The 11,607-nt window shown below is 35.1% G+C and overlaps 1 long non-coding RNA gene across 1 annotated transcript; it reads left to right on the forward strand.

Annotated features, from left to right (window-relative positions):
* The first annotated feature begins 530 nt into the window (after window positions 1-530).
* On the forward strand, window positions 531-10,991 carry LOC140524501 (uncharacterized). Its single transcript, XR_011973744.1, has 4 exons — window positions 531-2,038; window positions 4,576-4,668; window positions 7,369-7,467; window positions 10,818-10,991. It is a non-coding gene; the product is annotated as an uncharacterized lncRNA (long non-coding RNA).
* Window positions 10,992-11,607: the final 616 nt, after the last annotated feature.

An 11,607-nucleotide genomic window follows, 5' to 3' on the forward strand; every position in this document is an offset into this window, starting at 1 on the left:
TTTGACTTCAAGTTCATCTCTCTCCACTAAACAGTACTGCGTCAAAGATCTGGGGAGGATTGGAATCTCATAATTAAATCCCTAGAGATTTAAGGCAACCACTGTCCTTACCTATTATTCTTTGTCAATGTCCACTCAGACATTAAAACAGATTTAGATTTTAAATACGTTTTTTACCCCCTGGTAACAGCAAACATTATTTATGTGAAATAGAGGGGGCACAGAGAGAGAGAGAGAGAGAGAGAGAGAGAGAGAGAGAGAGAGAGAGAGAGAGAGAGGGGGAGAGGGAGGGAGGGAGGGAGAGAGAGAGATGAGAGATGAGAAGGGGGAGGAGGAACAGATCTTTGGATTTTCTAAGCTCAGTTTGTCATCCTAACAAGTGACTCTGATATATCCCCAAAGTGACCCCAAAATAACTGAAGAGAATAAAAGATTCTGGACTCCAAGTATGCTGTTTGTTGACATCAATTGCTACATGTCTGAAGGCAGAATAAATTCTGACAAATAGGCCTGCTACTATATTTTTTCTTCTCATTGTTCAGGCTGGCCTACCATCTTTTTACTGAAAACAGAGTGTAATAGATATACTGGGTTAATATCCTTGTAATGAACGTTGTTTCTCTGAAGCTTTTGGCTTTTGAGAAAATAACTCTCAAGTTATTTTTTAAAGAAAAGAAAAAAAATGAGATGATATCAACCTCTCTCTGGAAAACAATTCCTTTATGCCTTGTTGAGTAAAACACTGTTTGTTTCCAAATTATCACAATTGCTATTTTGTTAAATACTGGAGATGCTACATATGAAATAAATAGTTTTGGTGAATTAATTGAAATGATAATCAAATAAGTTATATTTATAGCAATCATAGGACACAGTAGTTTAATCTCATCACTATAATTAAGATCGCATCATTGCCTCCATTCAAATATGCTGTTCCATCTGCCCTAATGGCCTTCTATTTCAGAACAAATATTTCTTCTTAATTAGTTTCTTGGGAGAAACAGCAATCTTTTTCTTAGTATTGGGTTTGGAGAGAATTTCCTGTTTGTGTTTTGTCTTAAAGTTTCAGATAGGCCAAAATAATTTCAATACTCAGGCGAATCTGAAATGGATTTCTTCATATTGGGTATTCCCTTCACAATGCAGATGGAAAGACATTCTTGGATACCTATACTATACTTGGCTACCCACACTAGGCTTGGCTACTCACAACTTTTCTCATGTTCTCATGAACATTCTTTATGGGTTCCTTCCAACCTGGTGAGCATCTCACTCAGGCTCTTTTACCATTGCATAGATGCCAATTGTGAACTTGAACTGTCTACCAATTGACATTTATTCTTGATGAATGAATATCTCAGGCCTTATACTTGTTCTAGTTTTTTCTTATCAAGGCTTTCCCATTAACTTTTCAGTATGATTCTTGTTCTATAATGAGTGGCAGACTATTCATACAAAACATGATATAACTCCTTTCATGGAACCACAGATTTATTTCTTCAGACACTATGGTATTTCATGACTCACAGCCATAGTTTCCTACCCTGTGAGATAGGGATAATAATAGCACCCAGCTTATAGTGTTATGAGAATCAATTGAAATAATATATGTGATTTAAAATCTGAAAAATGGAAATGGAGATCATTTTCCAGAAGCCTCTTGGCTGCAGAGGTTGTAAAGTGAGGAAATAAAAGTTGGTTTCTTATTGACCTTTATTTTCAAAGAGGACCAAAATTATATCATTATGTTGAGGTCAAGGCATGGTTTGTTTGACTATGACTAATCAAAGAAATGCAAACTCATAAGATCCTACTACAGGTTTGGCATATATACTCCATATGAACATTTGGAGTGGAAATATCTACATTTGCTCATGTTATGTTTCTTCTGAGTTATTGAAATTCTGCTTTGCTTATATAATATGGTGTGTTCTTTGATGCAGATGTGCCAGGCTGGTCAGTGCTGTGATGCCTCTTATTCTAAAGTTCTTCAGAAAGACTTAGAAATTGTCCTCATAACTTTTCTTCTTACCTCCATGTGAGTGCTTGCCTTATGTGAGTTATCTAAAAAACAGCCTTTCAGGCAAATGTAAAGTAGTCTTTTAGGCAATCATAACTTTGACATTCCAATAATGTGCCCAGTCCATCACATTTGTGTTCTATGTAGCAGAGTTTGAATACTGGGCAGTTCAGCTCCAGAAAGGATGTCAGTATCTGGTACCTTATTTTACCATTCATGCTTCAGAATCTTCCCAAGACAATTCTGATGGAAATGATTCCATTTTCTAGCATAGTGCTGATATACTGTTCAGGTTTCATAAGTATAAAACAATGAGGTCATCACAATTCTGTAGACCTTCAGTTTGGTAGTTAGTCTAATACCTCTTCTATTACACACTTTCCTTCATAGTCTCCTAAACACTGAGTTAGCTCTAGCAGTATGTGCCTCAACTTCATGATCTAAGTGTACATATGTGCCTCCCTGGAAAGTATACCAGGGTAAGCAAACTTATCCACAGCATTCAATATTCCTCCATTTACTGTAACTGATAGTTCCACATATAGATGGTGTACTGGCTGGTGAAGCACCTGTGTTTCCTTGGTGTTAATTGTTAGGTCAAAATTAGCATAAGCCACAGAGAATCAATTCATGTTTTGTTTCATCTAAGACTCAGAGAGCGCACTGAAGTAGGGATAGGACAGAGTAAATGGTCTTTCCCAATAACTAATTTAGAAAGAAAAAGCCACAAATCAAGGATGAAAGGTCCAGTTGCTTCCATTATGGGGCATTCAGATTCTGAACCAGGGTCATTATTAATGACCTATGTGGCCTTGAGTAAATCATGTAAACTCAGTGGGATTAAATTTCTTCATCTGTAAAATCATGTGGCCAGATTAGAGAATTTTGAAATTTTCTTTCATCAGAGATTGTGGGTACTAAATATTAACTACCTATTTGTAGAGTGAGAGAGGGCACTAGAAAATGGGGGTAGTATCAGAAGAGTTATGGTATTGGAGGTACCCCTGAGATGCCTCTTCCTGGAAAGAATCTAGGAAAACCAAGAGGTGGAGATGAGGAGGGAGGATATACCAGGCATGAGGAATAGATTGTCATTTCCTATATACTAAGAAACCACAAACTTCAAAGAATTGGTTAGATAATTTACTTACAATGCTCCTGGGACTGATCAATAAAGAAAGAAAGAAAAAGAAAAGAAAACAAAAGAAAGGAACGGAAAGGAAAGGAGAGGAGAGGAGAGGAGAGGGGAAGGGAGGGGAGGGGAGGAGAGGGAAGGAAAAATAAAGAAGTTATTTGTTTGAGACACAAAGAAATCAGGGCAATTCTGGCCAACTGATTGTACCTAAGTGTTTAGTGAAGGAAGGCAACACTAGCTGCCCTTCCCTATCGTGCATTCTACCCCTCCCCTTTTGGTGTATGAAGGCCATAAATATCCTCTATTCTAACTCCTTAAAACCAACATTAATAGGGAAGCTGATATTTGATGTACAGTCTTAGTAAAGCTTCCTCAAAAACAACTCAATTTTTATGGGCAAGGAAAGAAAGCTGCCTCTTTTTACACAATAAGGGCACCAAATTGCAGCTGAGAAATACACATTTACAGAGAAAAGAGACAATTAGGATGAAAGAAAAGACAGAGTAATTACTTTGCATTCTTCTTCAGCAATTTAGAGAGTGGGAATTCAGAAGCAAGCTCCCCATATGCTTGCTTCCACACCTGGTGCATTGTTGGGGAACAGAGACTAGATCTTGCAGGACAACTTTGCAAATATTTGCAAGGACGTAATGGGGCTCTGGAGGTGTGTATTGCTAAAGTTTTTGTTGTTGTTGTTGCTGTTTTTTCAAGAACTGCCTATTCTGTAAGTGCTCTAGAACTATAAGGAGTGATAAAGGATTGTCCTTTTCAAAGGTTATTCCAAAGAGAGAACCTAGCATAATTGAAAGAACATAGACCCTAGAGTCAGAAGGAATTTAGTTTTAGGTCAGCCCCTAACATTTACTAGTTGTGTCACCCTTTAAATATTTCTGAGTCTGACTTTCCACATCTGTAAAGTGGGGCATCTGTGATGATGTCCATGTGTAAAGAGCACAGCTCCCATTTTTCTAGGCTATTTTGAAATTTACATTAGATAATACGTGGAAAACCCAAAGCAAATATTAAGGGTTGTTTGAATGTGAACTCTTATTACTTTAATCTGCCACTGACCAGTTAAACAGGTGGAAAGTTTTTATGTCAACGTGTATATTGAGGGAGTAGAAGAACTGAATCTAAACCAGCTCATAGAGACTAGACTTAGACAGGAAGTTAGAGGTCATCAAGTCCAATGATGCCAACTAGAGCAGTGAGATAACTGTGCTCTGGAGAAAGTGACATAGATTGCCCAAACATGTACAAATGATAGAAGTAGAACTGTTATTCAAATATGGAAACTCTACCTCACAAAAAAACAAAACAAAACAAAAACAAAACCCAAAAAAACATAAAAACAAAAGACAAATGTTCTTTGTGAGATGAATATGCCATCTTCATTTAAAGCCTGCTCTTCTTGGTACAGATCTCTTAGGACCATTAATCTCAATTTGAAAGGGGACCAAGGGGTCATCAGGTACACCTCCATGTTTTTCTACATGAGGAAAGTTTTACCCAGGTAAGTGAAAAGACTTTCTCAAGATCACATAGGTAGCAACCATCGGAGATAGCATTTTAAGCTAGGTCTTCTGACTGACTGCACAGCCAAACATTTTGCCCCACATTTTAGTGTGGTTTCAATTTAATAAAATCCAAATCAATAATCAGTGTGGAAGGATCAACGACGTGCCAGCCTTTTGTTACTAGAGACTTGGCTATAGAATAAGAAAAAAAATGTCTGAAAAATATTGTCTCAATTCACAGTCAAACTCTCAGTATTTTAGGCAGCTCTTGAATCCTATAAATTCCCCATCTACTGTAGATTTGCATTAGTAGAAGAATGTTCTTTCTCTTTTTTTGTACTTCCTGGCTTCCCTAACTTCCTTCAGACCCCAAATAAAAGGCTTCGTTTCTATAGGAAGCCTTATCCAAACCCTCAATTCTAATTCCATGTCTGTGTCAATTACCTCCAATTTATCTTAGATACATGAGGGCATGCACACACACACATATGCACACTTGCATATATACATATATGTGTGTACATGTATATATGTGTATGTCTATGTATGTATATGTGTATGTGTGTATATGATATATAATATGTATTATTTATGTGTTATATAAACTTTTAAAGTTTCATATATATATATATATTGCTTATAAAGTAATAAAATTTCACATTCAAACAACCCTCACTCTTTCCATCACTTCATTTATCTATCTATCTATCTATCTATCTATCTATCTATCTATCTATCTATCTATCTATCTATTTATCTATCTATCTACAAAGGTGTTTGCATACTATAAGCCCCATTATACTGGGATCTCCTTGAGATCAAGGATAATCTTTTGTCTTTTTTTATCCCTAGTGCTTAGCACAATGTCTGTCTGGCACATATTAGATGTTTTGAAATGTTTATTACTAAACTGAATGATAAATCTTACCAAGTCAACACTTCTCCCCTTCCCTCCCTTTATAAATGAGATCCAGAAATACCAAGGTCATAAAGGCAGGTAGTCATAGAACCAGGATTTGGATTGAAGTTCCATTTGCTATCTCTTTTGTCGAATCCTATTCTTCTTGAAGTTGATATTACTTTACCACTACCAATTCTTAACCCCTTTGCATACCCTTGCTGACAGATATTCACATCATCCAGAGTCATGGAGGGGGTCCTGTGACCTTGGAAAAATGAGGATAAAAATAAGAATCCAAAGAATCTGAGGCTTCTGAACATCCAGCACAGGGAAAGTAATAGAATGAGAAGTCAAAAGGTAGAATTAGATATTGGAACTGATTAGATTTAATATTGAAGGAAAAAAAATAGCTTAGGAGAACAATTATTCCTTCAGATATTTTTAAGTATAATAACATGAGTAGAATGGAAGGAGAAAGCATTTTAGGGGTCAAATATGAGCCAAGCAGGATACTAAGTGATATAAATCCAAAAGAATACTGAGGCAATACCTTTTTCCAAGGAGTTCATGTTTTTACTAGGGGCAACCCACATTAGAATGATTCAGCTTTCAGGTCCATGACAAGTAAGAGGAGTCTATAGTGTTGGGAAAAGAAAATCTTGGTAGGATCTGTGTTGGAAGGTTATGGGTAGGTCCAGTGAGGAAAGATCCTGAAATAATCATGGTTAGGAATGAGGAAGGGGAAAGGACAGGGAAATAAATTTGCTCATCTTGATCCAAAGGTCTCACCTAGGAGTAATGTGCCAAAATTAAAGAGACAGATTGAAATATGATGTCAGGAAAATGAAAGAGTAATAAGATGAATGAAAATCCTTCTCATTTAGATTTAAATAAATTATGAATGGTCAGGGTCACAATGTAATGGATTCCCCTTCACTGGATATCTTTGAGCATAGGAATGATCCTGAATATTTCATGAGAATGATATAGAAAGGATTACTGATCACCTACAGGTGAAGTATAATAACTCTAGTTCCTTTTTCATTATGAGGTTCTGTGATGTCTAAATGAAGAAAAATAAGCACCATATGGATCATTATAACACAAAGAAGAATATGAAGATAATATATAATAGGAATGAAAAGCCCTAGGGGAGAGAAGAGAGCAAGTGATAACTTTGGGAAAGATATTCAGAATAAGTTCCTAGATGATATGATATTTGACCTGAGACTCAAAGGACACATAGAAATCAGACAGTTAGGAATGAAAGGGGAAAAAAAGATATCTAGGCTACCCTACATATTCCATGCACCTCTCCATTAACTTGCATCCATCTGAAATGTTTTTTTCAGCTTTAGTTACTCTGTATATGCTCCAGGAATTTTTTAGTCTCCATCAGGAAAGAAAAATAAAGAAAAAAACATCCTTCCATACTTAAATTTCTCAAAAATGTCAAATTACAATTAGGCATTGTTTTGAACTCATTGCTTGCCAGAATTAATATTTTCAATTTGCAATGTCTTAGGAGAAATTCAACTCAAGCTAGTAAGTATTAGTTTTCATATTTATGATAATTGTTCTGTCCAAAATAATCATTTTAAACTTCAGAATAATTTCTCAATCGGAATTAAACTTTACCCCTTCCAAAGCCTGGCTCAGGATGAAGGTTATTCAATGCAAATGTCATGAAATACCAATTGTGGAAAATGAAATTTCTGAAGAACACTGGCAAGTTTATTTATTTAATCTGTTTGTTTATTTACCTATCTATTTTTTTATTCATTGCTTTATTGAGGGCAACCAGAAGACTGTGGCAAGGATAGAAGTGTTACACGTGGTGGATGGGACAATGAGAAAGGTTGGGGAACAGTGAGAAGATGGTCAAGTAATTCAGGTCATATTTTTATGCTATTTTATTTTTAAGTGTATTGATGTAGGGACTAATGGAAGTTCCTGGATGTCAGGGTGAAAAACTGTTGCCATCTCTTTCTTAAAAACATTAAGGAATGTGGTAAAGTAAAAGAACTACAAATAAAAAGTAACAGAGGCAAAAAATTATGGGAAGAACAAGTTGGCCATTGAAAAGTTCACAAAAAGCATCAGTGGTTGCACAGTTGGCTTACAAAATTACCTTGTACCCTCCCAGGTTCCTCAGTTGGATCATTGACAATACAAGATAATTGCTTAAAAAATAATTATCCATATTGTGATCATTTCACCAAAGAACTTCACCATTCATTGCTAACAATGTCTCTTTTCAGTGTTTCCAATGTTATTCGGGGAATTTCTGGAATGAAATTCAAAGTAAAGGCTAGGCAGAAATCAATGCCTACATATAGAAAAGATACTAATAATAGAATTATAGGTTTTATTTGGAAGGTGCCACAATGCTCATCTAGTCTAAATCTTGACTTCTCTGAAGAAATTGAACAAATTGTCCATGCTCACATAACTCAGAAGAATTTGATTCGGAATTTAAACGCAGGTTTTAGTTATCAGTACTGTTGATTGCATGCCTTCTCTGACTACATTGTAAGCATTTATCCTGTTCTTTAAGCTTTCTAAAGAGTTTTACATATATTTCATTAGATCCTCACACTAAGAGAGACTTTAAATCAATTTCCTTTTGAAACACAGCAGTTATACTTGAGAGCCAGTTGCATTAAATAAAAATTGTATCAATCAGCAAGCATTTATTAAGCACTTACTTTGAGAGGTCATTCTTTTAATGAGATCCTGGGGATATAAACAGAGTCAAAATCTAGTCTTGTCATCAAAGGGTTCACCTTCTAACGGGGACATTACATGTGACTATCTGGGCGTGTTCAGGCTACATACAAATATAAAGAGAACAGGACAAGAGCAGTCAGAGGCATGGAGGTACCATTATTTATTTTTTGCAAAAAAAAAAGATACTGAAGCAGAGAAAGATTAAGTGACTTGCCCGGGACTGAACAACTAGTAAGTGTCTGAGACCATATGTGAAATGAGATCTTTCTGACTCTAACACTAATACTTTACATCCGATGCCACTAAGCTGACAGTGTCCTTGTAGAAACTGTGAAGAACATTAGTCTGCAAACCATATTTTTATTGTACTATGTGATGAAAATGCTTGATATATTCCATAAATTAAAAATAAAATTTAGAAAAATCTGTTACTATAAGCAAAGAATTAGGCAAAGGCATAATGCTATAAAAGGAAAAATATGATCATCCTCATTTATCTTATTAGCATCGGAATAGGATACACAGTAGTTTATGGAAAGATTCTTAATACAGATGCAAATACTGAAATAAATATGTCACATATGAATAGCATGTGTTAGTATTAGTACGATTAATATTAATTTAATGATATTAAACTTTTGGTATTTAAACTCTTTCCAATTTCGTCTCATTGCTACCCTTCCAAACATATTACACTTAATTTTCCTCTAAACTCTTACTGTGCAATCATAACGGTAATGATGGAGTAATGATCGTGACGATGATTAAGATGATCATGATGATGATGGTGATGATGGTGAAGATGATGAATAACGTTTCTACAGTACTATCAGATTTACAAGGTTTTTTATATATGGTAACTCAGTTGTTCCTCAGAATAACCCTGTGAAAAAAGTCTGCAACTGCTATTATTACCATTTTTAAAAGATGAACAAACAGGATGAGAGAGTTTTAAACCACTTTCCTTTGGCACACAGCTATTTAGATTTGAATCATGATCTAAATACAAGTTGGGTTAAGTAATAATTCAGTCAACAAACATTTATTAAGCATTTGTTCTGAGAGGTCACTGTTCTAATGAGACTCTAGGGATAAGAGCCCAGGGTGGATAAGAAGACCAAGACAGCTGTCAGGGGTATGGGTTGGGGCTTCCTGAGGCCTCTTACAAAAAGGTGAGAATTCAACTGAGTCTTTAAGGGGGTATGGATTCTAATAGAGAGAAGTAAGGAGGGAGGTCATTTTAGGTATTAGGCATGGTTATATAAAGATACAGAGACAAGAGGTGGAGTGATATATCAAATAGAAGGTCCATCATGTAGCAAGTAAACAAAGTAAATAGCGTGTTGGACTTGGAATTAGGAATGCTTGAATTCAAATTCTGCTTAAGACACTTACTAGAAATCTGAGGCTGTGTATTTTACTAACCTCTCTGCCCCTCAGTTTTCTCAATTGTAAAATAAGGAAAATAATAGCACTTTATGAATAAATATTGTTTCTTCTTCATTTTGAAGAGGGCCAGTGACATAAGGGAGCAATGTCTTTATTTCCATGTGAATTGTATTTAAGTGAGGTAAAGGTGCACAGAATCATCAGCCTCACTCTCTACTCCAGAATCATGAATGTCCAATGGAGAGACAAAAGTCAGGATGAGTGGTGATGGCCTGAGATGCAGTGGATGGCCTTGGCATTTTTGATATCTGAACAAGTTCTAAGGGTTCCACAGAACCTGCTTTTGCTACCTGCATGGCCTTTGGGGAAAAAAATCTTCTCATTTGTCTATTTTGCCAGGAAAAGTCTTCACCTACTTGGACTAGACACCCCCCTAATTTGCTGATATGTTTGAAGTCTTTCAGTTATCCTCAACACACTTTAGTCTGTCTGCCCAGAGGGTTTACTGGGTCACACATATATATTTCTCTCTTTAACCCATTCCCAATGAGAATAAGTTTCCAGCACCATTCACCCTCCCCCTCACTATCTTCTTCTGTATCACTTTTACCCTTTTATGCCTTATTTGTATGAGATAATTTCTCCTTTTTATCTCTCACTATACAGTTTTATTTTTGAAGTATCACTTCATTATACTCAGCTCAGTTCAACCTTTTTCTTTCAAACTACCCATTTCATGATGAGGTAGTTGATTTAGAAAAATATGGAAATTCTTAGACCTATGAAGAAAGATGTTATCCAGCTTCAGAGAAACAGAAGACAGCTCTAAATAAGCATGGTGTAATCCTCCATATGTGTATAAGCATATATGTGTAAATGTAACTATGTATATATATATATATATATATATATATATATATATATATATATATATATATATATATATATATATACATATATACATACTTTTATATATCTGTATATCTATATATCTATATATCTATATCTATATATCTATATCTATATCTATCTATCTATCTATCTATCTATCTATCTATCTATCTATCTATCTATATATATGTATATCTAATGTCCATGTTTAATTATATTCCTCTTTACGTGTAGGTGAAGGGAATGGAAAAACGAAGAAAAATTGCTCAAAAAAGAACAAAAGAAAACCAAGAAGGAATCAAAGAAAAGTCAGGCAGCTTTGGAAAAAAAAATTGTGGTATTTATTAAATAGATTTCCTTGAAGTAGAAATTTATTGTTTTATAATGAATCATCTCTTATGACCTGCTATTTACATGACATTTTTTCTCATTTTGTATTTGTTAAAAATTAAAAAAAAAACAATTAAAAGTCACATAATTGTTACTACTGTATTTGAATTACAAATCTATAGAGAAAAGACAACTAAAATAAGTTTTAAATATAAAGTTGGAAAATTTATTTATTTATTTATTTTTAGATTATGACATTCATTTCCACAAAATTTAGAGTACCAATTTTTCTACCCATCCCTCCCCTCCCCTCACCCCATAGAACCTTGCATTCTGATTATCCCTTCCCTCAATGTGCCCTCCCTTCTATCACACCCCACCCTTCCCTTATCCCCATCTTCTCTCTTTTCTTATAGGGCAAGATAGATTTCTATATCCCATTACCTATATTTCTTATTTCCCAGTTATATACAATAACAATTCTCGACATTGGTTTCTAATACTTCGAATTCCTCTTCTCTCCCTTTCTTCATCACCACTCAGCCCCACTGAGAAGGCAAACAATTCAGTACAGGCTATTTATGTGTCATTTTGCAAAAGACTTCCCTAACAGTCACATTGTGTAAGACTAACTTTATTTCCTTTCAGCCTACCCTGTTCCCCCTTTATTCTATTCTCTTATTTGACCTTGTCC

This window comes from Notamacropus eugenii, chromosome 1, assembly GCF_028372415.1.
Source record: "Notamacropus eugenii isolate mMacEug1 chromosome 1, mMacEug1.pri_v2, whole genome shotgun sequence".
Classification (NCBI taxonomy): Eukaryota; Metazoa; Chordata; class Mammalia; order Diprotodontia; family Macropodidae; genus Notamacropus; species Notamacropus eugenii.